Source organism: Desmodus rotundus, chromosome 6 (genome assembly GCF_022682495.2).
Source record: "Desmodus rotundus isolate HL8 chromosome 6, HLdesRot8A.1, whole genome shotgun sequence".
NCBI lineage: Eukaryota > Metazoa > Chordata > Mammalia > Chiroptera > Phyllostomidae > Desmodus > Desmodus rotundus.
The window spans coordinates 13,864,676-13,882,785 of NC_071392.1; the positions used below are offsets into that span (position 1 = coordinate 13,864,676).

At 41.5% G+C, this 18,110-nt stretch overlaps 1 protein-coding gene across 8 annotated transcripts in view; it reads left to right on the top strand.

Annotated features, from left to right (window-relative positions):
• Positions 1-18,110, top strand: part of OSBPL3 (oxysterol binding protein like 3) — a 154,653-nt gene that overhangs the window by 15,971 nt on the left and 120,572 nt on the right. For 7 of the 8 annotated variants that reach the window (XM_045197313.2, XM_045197312.2, XM_045197311.2 and 4 more), the window contains one exon: positions 2,818-2,948. The exons of the other annotated variant lie outside the window; for it this stretch is intronic. The gene's annotated coding sequence lies outside the window, so the exon portion shown is untranslated. The remainder of the gene's footprint in view (positions 1-2,817; positions 2,949-18,110) is intronic. 8 annotated transcript variants of the gene reach the window in all.

Consider the following 18,110-nt stretch of genomic DNA (forward strand, 5'->3'; position numbering starts at 1 on the left):
GTTTTTGATGAGCTTGACAGTTGTGACGAGTGCTGGTCAGGTGTTTTGTAGAATGTCCCTCAGTTGGCATTTGTCTGATGTTTCTCTCATGATTAGACTGGGTTATGGGTTTTGGGGCAGGGGATGCCACAGAGGTAATGCCATTTTCGTCACATCATGTTGAGTGTACATCCTGACAACTTGATGTATCTGTGCTGATGTTGACCTTGGTCCCCTGGCCGAGCTAGTGTTTGTTCATCAGGTCACTGCGCTTCCCCCAGCCCACTGTGCGGAGCCCACACTGAAGGAACGGGGACTTATGTCCCACCTCAAGGGCAGAGTAGCTACATGACCTATTTTCTTCTGCATGTAGATTTGTCTGTCCTCCCCCATTCATTGATTTATTTACTCAGTTAATTAGTATTTATATCAGTATGGATTTGTGGATATCTATTTGGCTTATAATCCAATAGCCCTTTATTTATGTCGGCGTTCCAATTCTTCTAGCTTTGACTAGAAGGAGCTTTTTCAGTTGACTTCTGTGTCCCTTTGACATAAGCCCATCATTGTCAGTATTGGAAGTACATCCTCACTTCCTGGCACCACAAGATGCTCTAGATTCACCTGGTATAATTTCTGTCTCCATCCTAGAATCATATTTTTAAGGTTGGTCTCGATCCACTGACTTGATTTCACTATTCACTCCCTGAGTCACTACCCACAGTGAAAAACATTAATCTGTCACATCTTAAAACTAAGGAAATTGGCACCTCAAAAGGTGAAATGGCTTACGCGAGGTCACACAAACTTGTTTGCAAAGCCAGGGCATGAGCAGGTCCAGCTCTCGGGCCCCGGGGCTTCTTTCTAGTCCTGTGCCTTTTCTACCAATTTATGCCATTCAGAACCTGGCTCAACATCCTCCCTGCACCCAAACGTGCCTGGGTAATCAGATGTAAATTCAACTGGACATGCTACTGGCTACCCAGGACAGATATCAGCAAAAAGGGACAAAGAGTAAGGGCCAGATTCTTGTGGGTTCTTGTGGCCAGTCTGTTTTCCTATCAGAATATGGTTGTAGAATGGTGAACACGTTAAAAACCCACAGATTTGACTGCTGACCTCAGCACTTTGTAACTGTGGTTTGACCGCAAACTGGCCTCTGTTTTGTGGGGTCAGAGGGAGGCTTGTAGAATCCACACACTCTGTATTTGGGTTTTCCTCCTTTTCACGGGGGAGGCAGAAAGAAGTGAAGTTAAGCTGCAAAACTCAAATTCTACTTCATCCTATGAATTCCTGGGATCCACCACAAAGACTGAGCTGAACACATTGGTTTGGGTGTTCTAAAGGCCCAGAGAACCTGGTATTAGGACTTGGTGTGACTAATCAGTTACACCAAGAAGCTTATTTTCTTTTGTGGGAGGAAATAATTCAGTCTTCAAAAGGTCTGTAGATGCAGGGAATAATAGAAGACAGACTTATTTCATGTCTGCTTCTCAGATGTTCCATTTCAAAAGATATTTTTTGATTTTTTAATAATTGAGGGTGAGTGCTCTGGCTGAAGGATTATTCCCATAAATGGTTTTAAAGGAATACAGCAACAGTGGTGTGTTAGGACATTTTGTTTGCAAGTAACAGAAACCCATCCAGCTTTCAAAGACAATTTCAAAGAAAATTTATTGGTTTATGTTGCTAAAAAGTCTAAGAGTAGGTGTAGTTTCAGACATGGCTCAATCAAGGGGCTCATATCGTGTCACTGAGGCCTTGTTTTGTGCCATCTCCCAGCCTGTTTTTGTCTGGCTTCACTGCCAGCCAGGCTTTCTCTGTGTGAGTACCTCTCACCAGCTACAGGCCTTTCCCTGCATGCTGGCCAACACTGTTCTGCAGATGATGGCTGCTTCTGAGTGTCCCTGCCTTTGGCCATGCCCCTAACTCTGAACCAGTAACTGGGGACAGGTCTTCAGGGCTGTCACTGGCCTGGCAGGGGTCAGAGGATCTCACAGAAAGGAGGTTCTGGTAGCAGAAGGATGAGTTGGCCGGACAAAAATGATGGATATCTGTCTTTTACAGGGTTGTGAGCACTCAGGGTAAATGCCTGATGAGTGATTACGTGCTCAGCTTGGATGCTCTCCATGCATTTGCTTATTTCATCTTTATTCTGTGAGTTCTTCTAGCGAGACCTCTTAGTTATTCTTTGATTAATGTACTAACCTGACTGTCAGCCCTTGTTGGGCCCTCAGCAAGTCCTCTTCTTGCTGTTTTTATTGCTAATTTCAATTATTCTTTGCTAGATGATGGTGATCTTCTCTTTAAACCTGTTTAACCAGATTAGTGTTAGACAGTATACATTTGGTTTTAGCTGAACCATTGGCATAGATGCCTTTAATAAACCTGCTTTAATAAAGGAGATAATTTCCATCTTCCTTTTTCCCTTAATGCCATCTCTAGCTCAGATCATTAGTGGTTAATTTGAATTGTTGCTTCTGTAAAGGAGAACAATTTTTTTAAAAAATCATTACATGAGCCAAGAATTACTAGTTCCAGATTTTTTAAAAATTTAATTGAAAGTTTGATTATTCAGATCTCTGGCTTGTTTTCATTGTTGCTACCTGCCTTCTGAAAATTTCACTGTTTATTAGCACCTTTGCCTGAAAGTGGACAAGATAAGACCAAGGGTGTAGTAAAACCTCAACAGCATCGTTTTTCTTATTTCTTTCTAGAGGAGCTCCTTACTTGGTGATATTTCTGCAAAACCAGTTTTGTACAATGACCACCATGAACTGTGATGGATTATCTGTGAGTTTCAGTTAATCATCCTTTTGGTATTTCCTTTTACAATAGGACGTTGAAAATTGGCTGCAAAGTCATCTCCTTCTGGTGGTTGCCAAGACTTCAGATCTTTTCCATTCGCCTGCTTCTTGAGTCCTATTGAGATCAAGTTAAAAATGAATTAATGCCAAGTTCATAAGAGGGTAAGTGTTTGGGTCTGTTCATCGGTCTCCCAGGTGTCTGTTATTTCTATATTTCATAGCCCAATAGAAAAGATTTTTAAAAATCAGCCTCCATGGGCACAGATAACTGAGTTTCATATATATTGATTTTATTTTGTCCATTTCTGTGCTTATTTGAAGCATTGCTTGACTAGTTGTGCCATCGATTTTTTTTCCCCTTTTTTTAAATCTCCAAAGTATTTGTATCTGCGCTATGGTTAAGATTCACAAAACCCATTTTGATTAGGTCTCTCATTCATTTAAATACTACGTAAGCAGGGCATGCCTTTGTATTGTGAGAATATTTTTAGACTAATGAGGTGGAAGGGTTTGTGTTTCATCCCCTTGGTTTCCCTCTGTTCAGACACCTGCACTTGCCATTAATTACTACTGACACGACTCTCTCTTTGTCTGTTGTGCGGTGTTTTAAAATAATGTTGGGAGGGAAGCTGGGCACTGAGGCACATGTCTGCTTTAGAATAAACAGGGGTTTTTTGAGTAGCTCAACAGAAGGCTTATTTAAGAGTAATTGCTATTTTGGTATAATTTTAAGAAGGTTTTGTTTCTTTTCATCTTTTTGTGCAATCGTTGCTTATCCCCCATAGCTGATCACCTCCGGTCAGCTCCTTTTTTTTTTTTTCCTTCAACAATTGTGGATGCCATTTGCGGCCTCTGCATTACTTCAGGAATAGAAAATTGCTTTCTCTGGGATCTTTTTTAGTAGTAGGCTCTTGGGTCAAACCAGGGCAAAGCAGTTGGGTTTGCAAGTGGCTAATGCTCATTATGACATTTAAAAACATTTATTCATAAAAGGTATTTTTAAAAAATGTATTTTCCTTTGGAGGTTTAGCCTATTGCTTTTCTTTTATTTTAGGTTAACTTTTTACTGAAATGTAATTTCCTCCGGTGGTGTATGACTTCTAGTTCATCTACATTCACACTTGGCATTGTCTGGCTTTTTCTTTTTAGCCATTCTGTTGGAGGCTTAGTGGTATCTTGTGATTTTAAAATTGCACTTCCTTGATTAGCAAAGAAGTTGATCACCTTTTCCTAAGTTTATTGGGCATTACTACCTTGCTTTAAGGAAGTACTTTGATCTTCGTTATGTTCCTTAGTCATTTAAGTCACAGCCACAATTTCAGTGTTAAACAACACTAAGTAAAAAACTCAAAAGAAGGATTTTATTAGCATTTATTAAGTTGTGATATGAACTTTTATGCCAGAGAACAAGTCTCCAGAACGTCACTTCCTTTCATTATCCCCATCACTAGATTTACAACATTGGTTTGGAAGTTTACGGAACAGCTTATAATTAAAATTCACAGTCTTTATTTCTAATGCGGTCTATCATCCCACATTAATTGAGTGAATGTGTTGGACATCATAAGGGATGCCAAGATGGGGACTTTGGTCTTGAACTTTGAGAAGCTCACATATGTACACGGCACAGTGAAATGATGCTATCACAAAGCTCTAAAAATGTGCCCCGGTCACCCTGAGAAGGGAGGGATTAAGTCCTGTGAAAGGAATATAGGAGCATTCCATAAACACTGAAATGCCTTTGAACTTGACTAGAGGTAGAAGGAATGGGCATTTTCCAAAATGTGGCCCATTTGGGCTATAACAAGTAGTTTAGAATGGCTGGATTATAGGATGTGCAGAAGGATATAGAAGAGGAAAGTCAAAGGGAATGAAATAAATTTTCTTAATACTCAAAGGGAGACTATCAATCAAAAAAGAACCAAAAAAAAAACTCATTAGAAAAAGCAAATGGAAACACATGGTGATGCTATTTTTTAACTATCCCATTTGCCGAGATTTTACAACACTGTTTGACAAGAGATTATATTGACAAATGGGTGGAGAAATAGTCTCTACTTATGGCCGAAAGGGGAATACATTGCTATAAATCTCTATGGAAGACAATCTGGCATTCTTTTTCAAACTGAAAATGTATACTTTTGATTCAGCAATTCTCTTTTAGAAACGTACCTTATAAATAGCTTATGCATGAGCAAGAAGCTATAATGGTAAAAGATTGGAAATAACCTAAATGTGGAAGGCAGTCCCTCCATTCAATGGCTTCCCATGTACCCAGAGAAACGAAGGGGGGCGGTCCCTCTCTATTGATAATATCAATGTGAAACAATCTCCAAGATTGTACATTTTCAAAAATATTTATTCTGTAGATATTTATTGAATGCCGATGAATGTGCCAGGGCCCTGTGGGTCCTGGGAATACAACAGTGAACAAAATTCTACTCTGGGCGAGTTTGTGGTTTAAACAAATAAGAGTACCAGGGACTGGGTGTTGTAATTTGATTTTACATAGAATGATGAAAGGCCTCTCTGATAAGGTGATATTTGAGTGGAGACCTGAAGAGAGACAAACACAGATGACACAAATGTCTGGGAAAGAGTGGTTCAGCTAGAGGAAACAGGAAGTGCAAAGGCCCTGGGGCAGGGGGAGCCTTAGAGTTTGAAGAATAACAAGGATCCCAGTATGAGTTTGTGGAAAGAAGTGGAGAGAAGTAGCAGGGCAGATAAAGGAGGTGAAGGGTGGGCTTAGACAATGTAGAGCATATGTGAAAAGAAAGGTAAAATGTTTGTTTACGAGGATGGTCAGAGGGTCAGAGGATGTAGACGTAGGAGGTAGAGTGCACACGAGTGGTCAGATGTTAGAAGACGGTGGCAGAGTAATCAGGTGGATGGTACTTGTGTAATCACGTAAACAGGAGCAGCTTCATGGGAAGAAGTGCATACAGGTAGAGGGAAGAGGTGTGCACTGGCTCATGCAGAGAAAGTACTTGTCTAGAAGCAGTACTTGTCTTTAAACCAAGGGATATGTGGGTTGATCCAGGGAGAGTATGTAGCACAGGAACATGACTGAGACAGAACTGTTCAGGTGAGTGCAGAAGAGAGGCTGGTGATGGAGACCCTCCCAGGAAGGTAGGAAGATGGCAGGAGCAAGGAGCAAGGACCCAGAGGTCACCAGAGCTGTCCTGAAGGCCAGAGCAGTGAAGGGGCATGGGAAGCTGAAGGCTTGTCTGTGGTGGAGCTGGGACTTGAACACGATGCTTCGACTCTGAGTCAGTCTTTCCATTAAACCAAGAAACGTGAGAGTGCGACATAGGGCGAACGCTCTGAGAAAAACAGAATGTAAGATTATATACACAGTATGAACCCAATGGCAGAATAAATTAGATAGGTGACCAGAGAACATTGCAGGATGAAATGCAACAAAAATTTGTAATAGTTATCACTAGATGGCGGGATTACATATTTTCTAAAATTTCTAAATGCAACAAACACGTATTATATTTCTTAATCTGGGAAGAGAATGGGCTTAACCTGCTGCTTAAGGGGTTTTGTTTAGATAAGAATTTCCTTTTTTGAAGACTTTGGTGCTAAGGAAGATGATAGTACCCACACTCTCCACCTTTCCTCCTGTTACAATGAATCCCTTTTTCCTGTCCCCATCTGAGACAGTCCACCAGTGTCTGGGATTCCAACCTCTACTGTTTATTCAAGGTCTTTGCCTATGGGTTCATCCCCTCTCTCCTGCATTATCAATTTCTCCATCTCCTGGATTTTCCCCATCAGCCTCTAAATGTGCAGAATACGTCCTGAATCCAACCCTTTTCGCCAACTCTGTTCAGGTCCGAGCCCCCATCATCTAGACTAGTGCCCTCACTGGACTCTTAGCCCTTCTGCTCCTCCATGACAGCCTGTCCTCCCCACAGCGGCCAGGGACAGTCACTAGATTGGACGCGCCGCGAGGGCAGGAACTCTGGTCTACCGCTTTCCCCCTTAGTGCCAGAAAAATTCCTAGCACATTGTAGGTGCCCAGTCATTTTTTGTTGCTGGAATAAATGAATCCCTGAATGATGTAGTGGCACTCGGGCCCATTATGGGAAAGGTTTTGGTGTGTTCTGCCTTATTAGTAGGCCTAACTGGTAAATTAGTGTGCTACTGGCTTTAAGCAAATTCATGGTTGTTTGTGCTATAATGTTGTGTTAGTTCAAAAATAATTAATTGGGAGCCTCTTACGTGCCAGAAACTCTTCAATGCGTAGCAGGGAGCAAAATAAAATCCCGGGTCTCATGAACCCTCTAGTGACCAGGGGACATCATGGGTCTTCGAAGTCATGGTAATGGAAGGTGGGATCATGTTTTCCTTCCTCATCTGCCCAATTGCTTTATCCTTTATTCTGACCCTTCCCATTGGAAGGAATACATATCCCATCCCTTTAGTAGCATTGGCAATTATCCTTGGCCATGGGACCATGTATCAGACCTAGTATATTTCTTAAGCTCTTTTCAAAAGATCCTTTCAAAGTGTCTTCCAGTATTATATTTTCTAGGTACCATAGGTTGGTCCCCATATTCCTGTTAACAGTCACCAGATTTGAAATCAAAGACTGTGTGGGTGCAGAATGACTTTTTCTTTGTCGAGCATCCCAGTTTGAACTTCTTTTTCCTGTGCTATTTGGACAGAACCTCAGTTTCTTTGCAGAAGAAGGAGTAAGAAGCTTTGCAGGACTTGCTGTTTTGTGCCCTCCCCCCACTTTTCTGATTTGGGTGAGAGAATTGGCCTGGCAGCCTGGGATACTATGGGTGGAATGGTGAGAGTGCTGTTTGTTAAACAGTTCCATGGGAGCATGGGTCCCTAGTGAATGTGTTTATGTGAATTCAAGTAGTATAAACGAGTCTTGGCGTAAAAGTAGCTAAAATGACATTCGTAATTATACAGAACTTTGCAAGCTATTTTGGTTTGATGCCCTACCTTGTGACTGAAAGATTTTGACATCCTTATGGAGAAAGGTTTAAAAAATAACAGTCTCTCTTGGTACGGAGAATAAATAATAACCTCATGTCTAAAGACACCTTAATTTGCAAAAAGATTAATCCAAAGTGTTTGACTAGAAAGACTTTTAATAATAAAGCAGCTAGATGATGATTTCAAGGGCTCAGGATGGTGTTTTGGCTTCAGTGACAGTATATTTTGACATCATAGCTTCTTTGTTTGTGGAGCTCTGTGAAAACTGCAGTTCTTGGGGAAGGGAGGAGAGTGCATCACCGGGAAAGAGGAAGAAAGGTCTTGGATGGAAAAACCTTCGTGTGATCTCTCTGGGGCTGTCATCTCTGGCGTTACCCACCCTTCCTCTGAGTATGTTCTAATGTCGGTTCCGATTGCCTGTCACCGTTGTGGTATTGATTATCGGGAAGGTTATTTTCTCCATGAACTGTTTTGTTTCACAGTTTGTAGCAGGGGTTATCCCGGGGTGCATGCTGCAGCCTTTTAGTTCAGGCTGTTGCACATTTAACACAGTGCCAGATGGCTCAGACCGCTTATTAAGTGGAGCCTCCGTTGTGCATTGGTGGGAAGTGGCTTGAAACTTCGTTTTTATTTGTTCAGTCAGCATTTATTAAGCATCTACTGTGCCAGGTCCTAAAATAGGGAGTGGATTTAAATCTATAGCTTCTGATTAAAATGAGCTTCCTTCCTTGGCTATGGAATGCTTAATCAGTGGTACAATCTGACTGCTTTTTACCAAGCTTAGTCCTTTTTCTGTTCATCTCTTTGGTTTTCATACTGAGAATAATAACAAGTACTCAATTAATAAATTCCTATTTAAGATGAAGATTGAAAATTCGGTCATAATTCAGCTGTCATGCACTACTTTCATAAGAGACATTTAAACCCATGTTCTGAGCAATCTTTCCTGCAGGGACAGGAAATTAGAACTTGCTGGTATAATTTTCCCTGAAGGAAACCCCACGGAAGAGGTGCTTCATGTGGGGAGATGAGGGCGAGCTCCCTGGCAGAGCTGACAAATGGTCGACTATGGGAATCAAGCTGTTAGATGAGTTGCCAGAACCATTAGAGGGATGAACCAAAACTACTCGAGTGCAGGTTTAATCTTTTCATCTTTTAAAGTGATATTATGTTCGAAAAGCCCGGAGCTGTTTCAGGTGAGGTGGAGGAAGGGAAAGGGAATTGGGTGGGGAGATGTTTTAAATTTGGGAACCCCAGTGGTACTCTTATTCAATGGTTTGCAGATTGTTAGGTATGGGGAATCCTGGAAATTACCTTAATCTCCAGAGGGCTGATGTAACACAGAGTTGAGAACGTTGTAGGATTTTGTCTATAACTATACACGTGCCTGGCATGAATTACATTGAACTAGATGAAAAGTTTTAGTACCAACTTTCTTGAGGTGGCTTGTGGGAGGCCTTCCTTCCTTCCTTCCTTCCTTTCTTCCTTCTCCCCTCCCTCCCTCCCTTCCTTTCTTCCTTTTTCTTCTTTCCTTCCTTCCTTCCTTATCCTTCCTTCCTTGCTTCCTTCCTTCCTTCCAGACCTTTCTTAATCAGTAGAACAACACGTAAAATTTCATTTATTGTTTAAGGATGCTACACTTTTTTTCAGGCGTGGAAGAGTGGACCATACCTTCTGAGATCCCTGAGGCCTCAGCCTGCTGGGGTGCATTCATGGTGAATGTCAGGGCCGACCCACGGCAGGCCTAGGTGGCCAGGTGCCCGGTAGTGGAAACATGACTCTGGGCAAATCTCGAGCCTATGGACCTTGGTTGTTCCATCCCTAAAATGAAAGGTTGAACTACTTATGTTTTGCTTAGTTCCTAAATTTTTTCTCCTTATTTCTGTTTAGATTACTGATCTTAACCCAAATAATATTAGTCTTGTTGAACAGAATTTTGTGTGTCCTTCCGGTGCCTGGGTAGTTCAAGTGCGTCTTCACTGTTGTATTCTAAGACTTTATCCGTGTCTGAGCTCCTGTGTCAGAGCATGAAAGAATCGCTGGAGGAGGTCCCTCCATCTTCCTTCCTGTCCTTCCTTTTAGTTATTCGGTGAGATAATCCAGTTAAGAGTATCCCCAGGAAATGTTATCAATGACACAAAGACTCTTTATAATCTCATTCATACTTGAATAAAATGATTCCTTTTTATATTTAAAAACATGAAAACATTTGTGGTCTCTCTGAAAGTGTTTACTCATTCAAGCTGCAAGATGTACCGTGGGTGTTGTGTTTGATTTCTGAGAGCTTTTGCAGAAGGTTTATGTCTAGAGTGTTTTGTCTTTTTTTTTTTTTTTATATTTGTTTAGACTAAAATTAATACAGAGCTTTTCTTGCTAACCCTAAGGATAATCAATACAGGTTTTTCCCCTGTGGTGCTCTTTTTGTCGGCTTTTAAATAGAAGAAACCAGTGAAAGGATACTTTTCTTTAAGCTCAATTCTTACATCTTCTCCAGTAAATTTGGGAGCTTGGGGGAAAAGAACAAGATATCTTCGTGTGTGTAGGTTATAAATACTCTTCTGGCTTTTGTAAACCAGATTTCTTTTTCAGCTCCAACTGTGTTCTTTTTTAAATTTTCATATCTGCATTCACAGTCGTGGCCTCTGTGTACATATTTAATATTCCTGAGTGACCCTTTTGGTTTGCATTTACTTTTTCTCTTTTTTTTAAACCACAAGGGATCTGACATTAAATATAAATCTTCTATGCACAATGGAATAAGTAATTATGATTTACTTTTTACTTGAACAACATGTTGCTTTATAAAAGGCATTTTACGTATTTATATTATTTATTTTATTATTTAAAATATTTTTTGCTTATTGATTTGAGAGAGAGAGAGAGAGAAAGAAACATCAATTTGTTGTTCTACTTATTGATGCATTCATGGGTTGATTCTTGCATGTGCCCTGACTGGGAATCCAACCTGCAACCTTGGTGTATTGGGATGACGCATTAACCAACAGAGCGACCTGGCCATGGCCAAGGCATGTTTATTTTTAAGAAACTTGAACAAAGATCACCTAAAGACCCACTTATGTTAGACCATTATAAAAAGATTTGTTCATAAGATTTTGATTGGTTTCTTTGGCAGTCTATTTCCACAATGCCAAATTTCTTTATTTTTCTCTTCCCACTTTCTATTCCCTGATACCACCGTCATCAATAACTGGTGTTAGGACAGACTTCCTTTCTTCCTTTCTTCCCCTCCCCTTTCCTCCCCTCTCCTCCCCTCCACTTCCTTCTTCTCCTCTCTTTCCCTCCCCTCCCAACTTTTAAGATTTGCTCTCTTAGCAACTCTCAAAAGTGCAATACAGTATTTTAACTATAGCCACTATGCCATATTTTATATTCCTGTGACATTTATTTTATAACTGGAAGTTTGTACCTTTTGATTCTTTCACCCATTCTGCTCCCCTTCCCCCACTTCTGGCAACCACCAGTCTGTTTTCTGTGTCTGTGAACTAGGTTTTCCTTTTTCCCTTTTCTTTCTTTTCGGTCCCACATATAAGTGGAGTTATATGGTATTCGTCTTCCTCTGTCTGACTTACTTCACTGAGCATAAAGCCCTCCGGGTTCATTCATGTTGTCGCAAATGGCAGGGTTTTCTACTTTTTAGTGGCTGAATATTATTTTATTGTGTGTGCATGTATGTGTGTGTGTGTGTGTGTATATATATGGATAAAGAAAATGTGTGTGTGTGTGTGGTTTCTTCATTCATTCATTCATTCATTCATGGACAGTCAGATTGTGTCCAGGTCTCAGCCTTTGTAAATAATGCTTCAGGGAACATGAGGGTACATGTGTCTTTTCAGGTTAGTGTTTTCATTTTATTTGGCTGACTACCCATTGGTGGGATTGCTGCATCATATGGTAGTTCTATTTTTAATTTTTTGAGGAATGTTCATAAATGTTTTTCATAGTGGCTGCATCAATTTACATCCTAACCAAAAGTACACAAGGATTCTCTTTTCTCCACATCCTCACCAACCCTTGTATTTTCTTCTTGTTTGATAACAGCTATGCTCATAGGCACGAGGTGGTATCTAACTGTGGTTTTAATTTGCGTATCCCTGATGATGACTTGATCACCTTTTCACATACCTGTTGGCCATTTGTATGTCTTCTTCAGAAAAATGTTTATTCATATCTTCTGCCCATTTTTAATTGGATTTTTTTTTGTTATTGAGTCATGTGAGTTCTTTATGTATTTTGGACATTAATCCCTTATGAGATATATAATTTTCAAATATTAAAGTCATTCTATTTACAGGGGGGAGGGGGTGGCTGTTGTGTAAATATTAAATAAACAAATGTTAATTGTGAGACTTTGATACAATTTCATATATATGCAACTTTTATCTTAATTAAGATTTAAGACTTAGCTTTCCATGAATATGAAATACATTTTTTTCGCCTCAGGTTTGTTCTCTGTAACTTGCCTTTCATCTGCTGGGCACTGACTTTGACCTGTCCTTGGTGGCGGTCCGAGTTCCAGATCACACAGCAGCTTTAATTCTGAGCGAACTTGTTCTGAGTGGCCTTCTTTGTCCCTTTTATCTTTAGCCAAGAAGTTTTACAAGTTTTGTGTGTTGAACCAAATAGTTTCTACTTTGGCCTTTGGGAGCTTTGATGAGTTTATTTATTTATTTTGGGGGTCTATCTTGGTTTCAAGACTGGTGACAAGGACTTAAATTGATTCTTGAGAAAGTCCCTTTCACCAGTGTGTGTGTTTGTCCGTGTCTGTGTGTGCACATCTGGGGGGGGGATATTTGTTCCTGGAGCCTTGACTGCATTACTAAATATTTTCTCGGGTTAAAGAAAAACGCAGTGAGGTAAAGTCATGTTTCCTTAGGCGCTTTTGTGCCGGCACTTCGTGCTTTTACAGAATAAATACTTTTAATGACCTGGCCTGGGAACCTAATCATTTATAATAGCATTTCCATGGGGAAACAAATTGTAGATTCCAAGTAGATGAATTTTACAAACATTATAAAACACTGGAACATTGGAAGCTGTTTAAATAGTCCAGTAAGGCCAGGCCCTCCAGCTGGGCTGTGTCTGTGTGAAGTACTTACCAAGTGACTTTATTAATGTGATCATCATCATTTGAAGATCAACACTCACCAGCTATGACACCTCTCAGTGGTTCTCTCTGTCTCTCTTGGATGGCCTGGTCCTATATTCACCATACAGTTCACTGAGCTTCAGGAGAAGGAGGCAGTTTGCTCCTCTAGTTTGACAAGGCCCACCCTCACTGGGATATACAAAAGAAGGTGGTCCCTTGGAGTCTGAGAATGCCAGAGCTGGAAGGGATATATGGAGACCTAGAAATAACCTGAATGGCCACTGCCTTAATTTGGGTTTCCCTGAAAGCATAGCCTCAAGCAAGGAGTGACTGCAGGTAGTTCATCTGGGAGGCAATTTTAGGAAGCAGGAGTGAGAGAGTAGAGAGTGTCAGGGGAGAGGAAAAGCCAGTGTGAGAGTGTGTTATGGAGGCCGATACTACAGGCAACTGGGGCTCAATTCTGCTCTCAGATTCCTTCTGTGGAAAGATAAGAGACTAGAGCATTTATACAGCTGTTCCTGTAGCCTCCTGGGGAGGTTGTAACCTGGGCTGTTAATGCTTCCCCATTTTGGGGCTGCCCTTGCCTTCAGGCTGAGTTGTGCTCAGCTCCAGGGAAGGTCCTGGAGGATAAGGGAGACACCTGTGTTGCCTGTGGGGGGAACTGGAAGCTTGAGTCTACCCTTCTTGGAGCCCCCCACAATGTCTGTGGCTGAAATCAGAGCTGGGCTGAGGGAGTATGACAAGGGGCATCAGAAGTATCTGCTGCCAACACCAGCACCAAGAATGGATTGATTATATAAAGTGCAGCGAACTATATCATTGAATCACATTAATTGTAAGATCCAGCATTAATTTCTGTACTTCTAAGAAAGGAAATGTACCACTAAGGAAGAAAAATATGCTATCAAGTAGACTATGTTGGCCACTAAGTGTGAGACACACCAAATATCAGAGATGTTAAAATAGGGGAAAAATATTCTCTAGAATTGATGAAACACGGTATTTAATAATACTATTGTTAGCATAGGTAGCGAGACATGAATACAGGAAGGAAGCAAAGGAAAGCAGACATTATTAAGCATCATCCACTAGGGAGCAAAAGCCTGCTTAACGGGGAAGCCACAACTTCACACACTCCAGGGGACAGCAGCATTGCCTGCCAAGGGGACTAACATCTCTTCCTCCCCGCACAGGGAGGGAGGGCCAGCTTTTCAGTCTCCCCTGTCCACTGGCCCAGGCTGTGAGGTGAGGTAAGCACTTGCACAATAGAAGCCAAGCTGGCAACCATAGAGGCCTGTCAGTCTAGCCTGGGAAAGGGGTTGGACTGGCCAAGAGATATAACCCCAGAACACCTGGGATATAGGTTGGTTAGGGGGTGGACCCATCAGAAGCCTTCAGAAAGCTTGGGAGGTTAACTGGTTAGTTTGAAGGAGCACGTGGTCCTTGCCAAGCCCAAGATAATATAATCCCAGCTAACGAAGAGTTTTCTCTCTCTTTCTCTCTACCTCCCTCCCTCTCTCCCTCCCCCTCTCCCTCCCCCTCTCCTTCCCCCTCTCCCTCTTTCTCTCTCTTTAAAATCAATAAACGATGAGGATTACAAAAACATTACACAGAAAATGTGACTTTGAGATTCATTCCTTGTCAGTGGCTGGTGGTGAAGTAACAGCATTGTGACTTGGAGGGTGGCCACTGGGGGAGCGCAGGCGGCAGCCGGAATGCTGTTCTGCAGGTCTCTGCTCCAGCCGCTGCGTACATCCCGTGGGCCCATTCTGCAGACCGTTGAATTATACCGGGAAGAGCTTTATTCCCAGTTTCCTAGGTGTCTTTTTCTCTATTTCAGTACATTTTTGGAAGGCAAATAGTAAATGGTAACATTTCACACATTTATGGGAATTCAGTTTTGCTGTTATTTTATAAATCCTATATTATAGAACTGTGAACTCTTAGAATCTTTGAGTCTGCCCTCCATCTGACATTTTAGTCCTTTCTAAACATCTCATCAGGGAGAGGAACTTGCGCCTTCGTTTTTATTTATTTTTTATTTATTTATTTAATACGTATCTTTATTGAGGAGTAATTGGCATGCATTGTATCAGTTTCAGATGTGCAAAATGACTGGGCACTTGTGTACACTCTGAAGTGACCTCAGTAAGACTAGTCATCTTCTGTCACCATAAAAAGCTGTAATTTTTTCCCTGTCATCGTAAGCGTGCTCTAGATCCACTCTTGCAGCCCCCTTCATGTACGCGCTGCAGCTCCGTGAACAGCAGTCGGCAGTCACCGGGCTGCACACCAGCCGGCCCTGTTCGGTTACTCGTTTCACAGCAGGAGGTTCTGTACTTCCTGATCTCCTTCACCCGTCACCCCCACCCCCAACTACCACTAAGTTCTCTGCATCCATGAGATTTTTTTTCTTGGTTCGTTTTGTCTTTTAGATTCCACATGTAAGTGAGATCACATGTTGTCTTTCTCTGTCATTTTTTAGACAGCTCTAAGCCTCCCTAGAACTCAGCAGTCCAGCCTCCTCTGATACAGATTGTCGTCTTTGTTTAGTGGTTTAAAGGTATGAATGGGGCAAGAATAATGAATGGAAGGCTCATCCGTTTTACTTGAAGCACAAGCCAAGCAGCCACTCTTTTTTGGGTGACTGCTCGCTGCTGTGCGAAAGAGAAGGAATCAAGAGAGTTCTCATTCTCACAAAGCTGATGATAGATACAGAGGGAGTCAGTGGCTTTCCTGTTGCTCTCCCTCCCCACCCCACCTGTTGCTACAGTGCACCCATCTAACGTGTGTGTATATATATATATTACATATATATACATATATGTAATATATATATATACACAATGACAAGGGAAGTGAGCAGAGCAGGGGAGGGAGAGCTCAGTGCCGCCCGGAGAGGGCAAGGTGGACCTGGAGCCTGGCCTTTGGAAACAGGCAGGACTGCTGTGCTTGTGTGGCCTTTTGTTACTTCAGAGTTCAGAAGTCCAAAAGCTGTTCTATGACCTTCTTATTAAGCTAATCAATTAGCTAAGCTTATTTAACAAAAGGAGATATTTGGAGTAAACAAAATAATGATAATATTTCCTCATAATGACTCGTATCTAGCAGACAGTATATTACTTAACCACATTTTTTAAGTAATTGAAACTTGCCCCTTTAAGAACTGTGGCAGCTTTTAAAAAATGGCCAGAGATTCCCATACATTGGTAAGTGATGTCTATATACCCTTCTTTTGAATATGAGTCATCTTGTGACTGCTTCAACCAATAGAATATGGCAGAAAGGGCCCTATGTGACTTCTAACACTAGGTCATAAAAGGCCATGCAACTTCTGTCTGCTTCTCTTGGAATACGAGTTCTGGGGAAGCCAACTGCCACATACAAATATGACTACTCTGAGGTTTCCGTGCTGGAGAAGCTTAGTCAGCAGCCCCAGCTAAGCACCCAGCCACCAGCCAGCATGGACTACCAGCCTCAACTACCAGCCTCTCTTCAGATGATTCCAGCTGTGGGATCAGGGTCTCTCCGTGGCAGGCCCATGAGGGGCCCTGAGCCAGAACTGCCCGGCCACGCCTTTCCTAAGTTCTTGACCCCTCCCTCTAATTATGAGCCAAATAAAATAGTTGTTTAAAGTTACTAATGTAACGTGTTACAGAGCGGTAGGAACAAGGACCAAGAAATAACATATTTTAAATCAACTGTCTTGCATCTCTCTAAAATGTATTAACTGCATTTTTGAACAAAGTGTAGACATAATTTGAACCTCCTATGAACAATGAACAGCTTATATCTCACATTGTGATTCATGTCGTTATTATGTTCTCCAGATATGCCAGTGAGTTGTGTGCTTCTAGTTGTTTTCTTATCCTTTGCTGCCAGTAAGCTTTTCACCATATCTGAGTGTGCCTCGTTCAAGGTTAAACCACATTTGGGATCACTGTATTCAAACTCAGGTGCTACATTTTATGAGAGCAGTTTTAAAACATATTTAGTGAACACTTACTTTGTGTGGGGCATTTTTCTAGGTGCTAGATGAGATGCTAAGCTTAAGAGAACAGCGGCGTTGAAACCAATGTATCCCCAGTTCCTAGAAAAATACACAGTGCTCACTAAGCCTTTGCTGAATGGACAGATACAGGACACTGAGTTGGGTGATCAGAGCAGGTGCTCACGATGCATTCTGTCCTTGGGGGAGTGACTAGGATGGAGAAGGGGCTGGAGACCATCCTGTGGGAGAAGGAATTGTTGATATTCAGCCTGGAAAAGAGAAGAGTTGCTTGAAGGAGGGAGGGATTGTCATGTGGAAGAGACAAGGTGTTGGTTTGAATGAAAGAGGATTTTCTCTTGTCTTTCTATTAGCAAACCATGCCTTAGGTGGAGTTTATCAGATACCCGGTGTGGCTGTTTGGGCTTAAGAATGTTGCTTGCTCAAATACAAGAAAAAAGCTAACCATGGAATTTGTCAGGGTAAAAAACAGGCATTGACTCATTGTGCCAGAATTATTGCTTCATGTTTTATGGTTTATAAAATATATATACACATATATTTTTACTCCTCCCCCAAGGATATGTTCATTGATTTTAGAGAGAGAGAGAAACATTAATGTGAGAGAGAAACATCGATCAGTTGCCTCCTCTGCAGATGCTGTGCCTGGGGATTGAACTCACAACCTCGGTATGTGCCCTGATGGGGGGATCGAACCTGCAGTCTGTTGGTGTACAGGAGGATACTCTAACTAACTGAGCCCCCCGGCCAGGGTGTGAAATATTTTTGACAACAATGTAGGTTGTTCATTAATTTAAAGTGTCGGTATTAAAGAGAGTGAGAAGGGCCTCAGGAGTTTGTACCTTGCCAAGTGAGATTACAAATACTATTTTGTGGTATAAACGTTTGGATGAAATAGAGCCCCTGGAAGAGCTCTTGGCATTCCTTCTCTTTTGAGGAAGGGGGGTCAGGTTTATTGAGATTTTTCAGTTTTGAATGGCGTCATGCCATTTTTGACACCTGGAGTTTCTTCTTGTTAGCATCGCCACTGTCGTCTCGGTAATCAAGCCAACAAGGTTAATGCAAATAAGAAAATAGAAGCTCTTGCTTAAAGTTTCATAATAAGTTATAGCCTTGTTTGTAACCAGAATAGAATACAAAGACTTCAGCCATCCCTCAAAATCAAGATCACTTTTTCATCTTTGGTTTCTCCCCAATAAAATTATTTTCTTAAATTATTCTTGATTTCTGATTGACAAATGTTAAATGT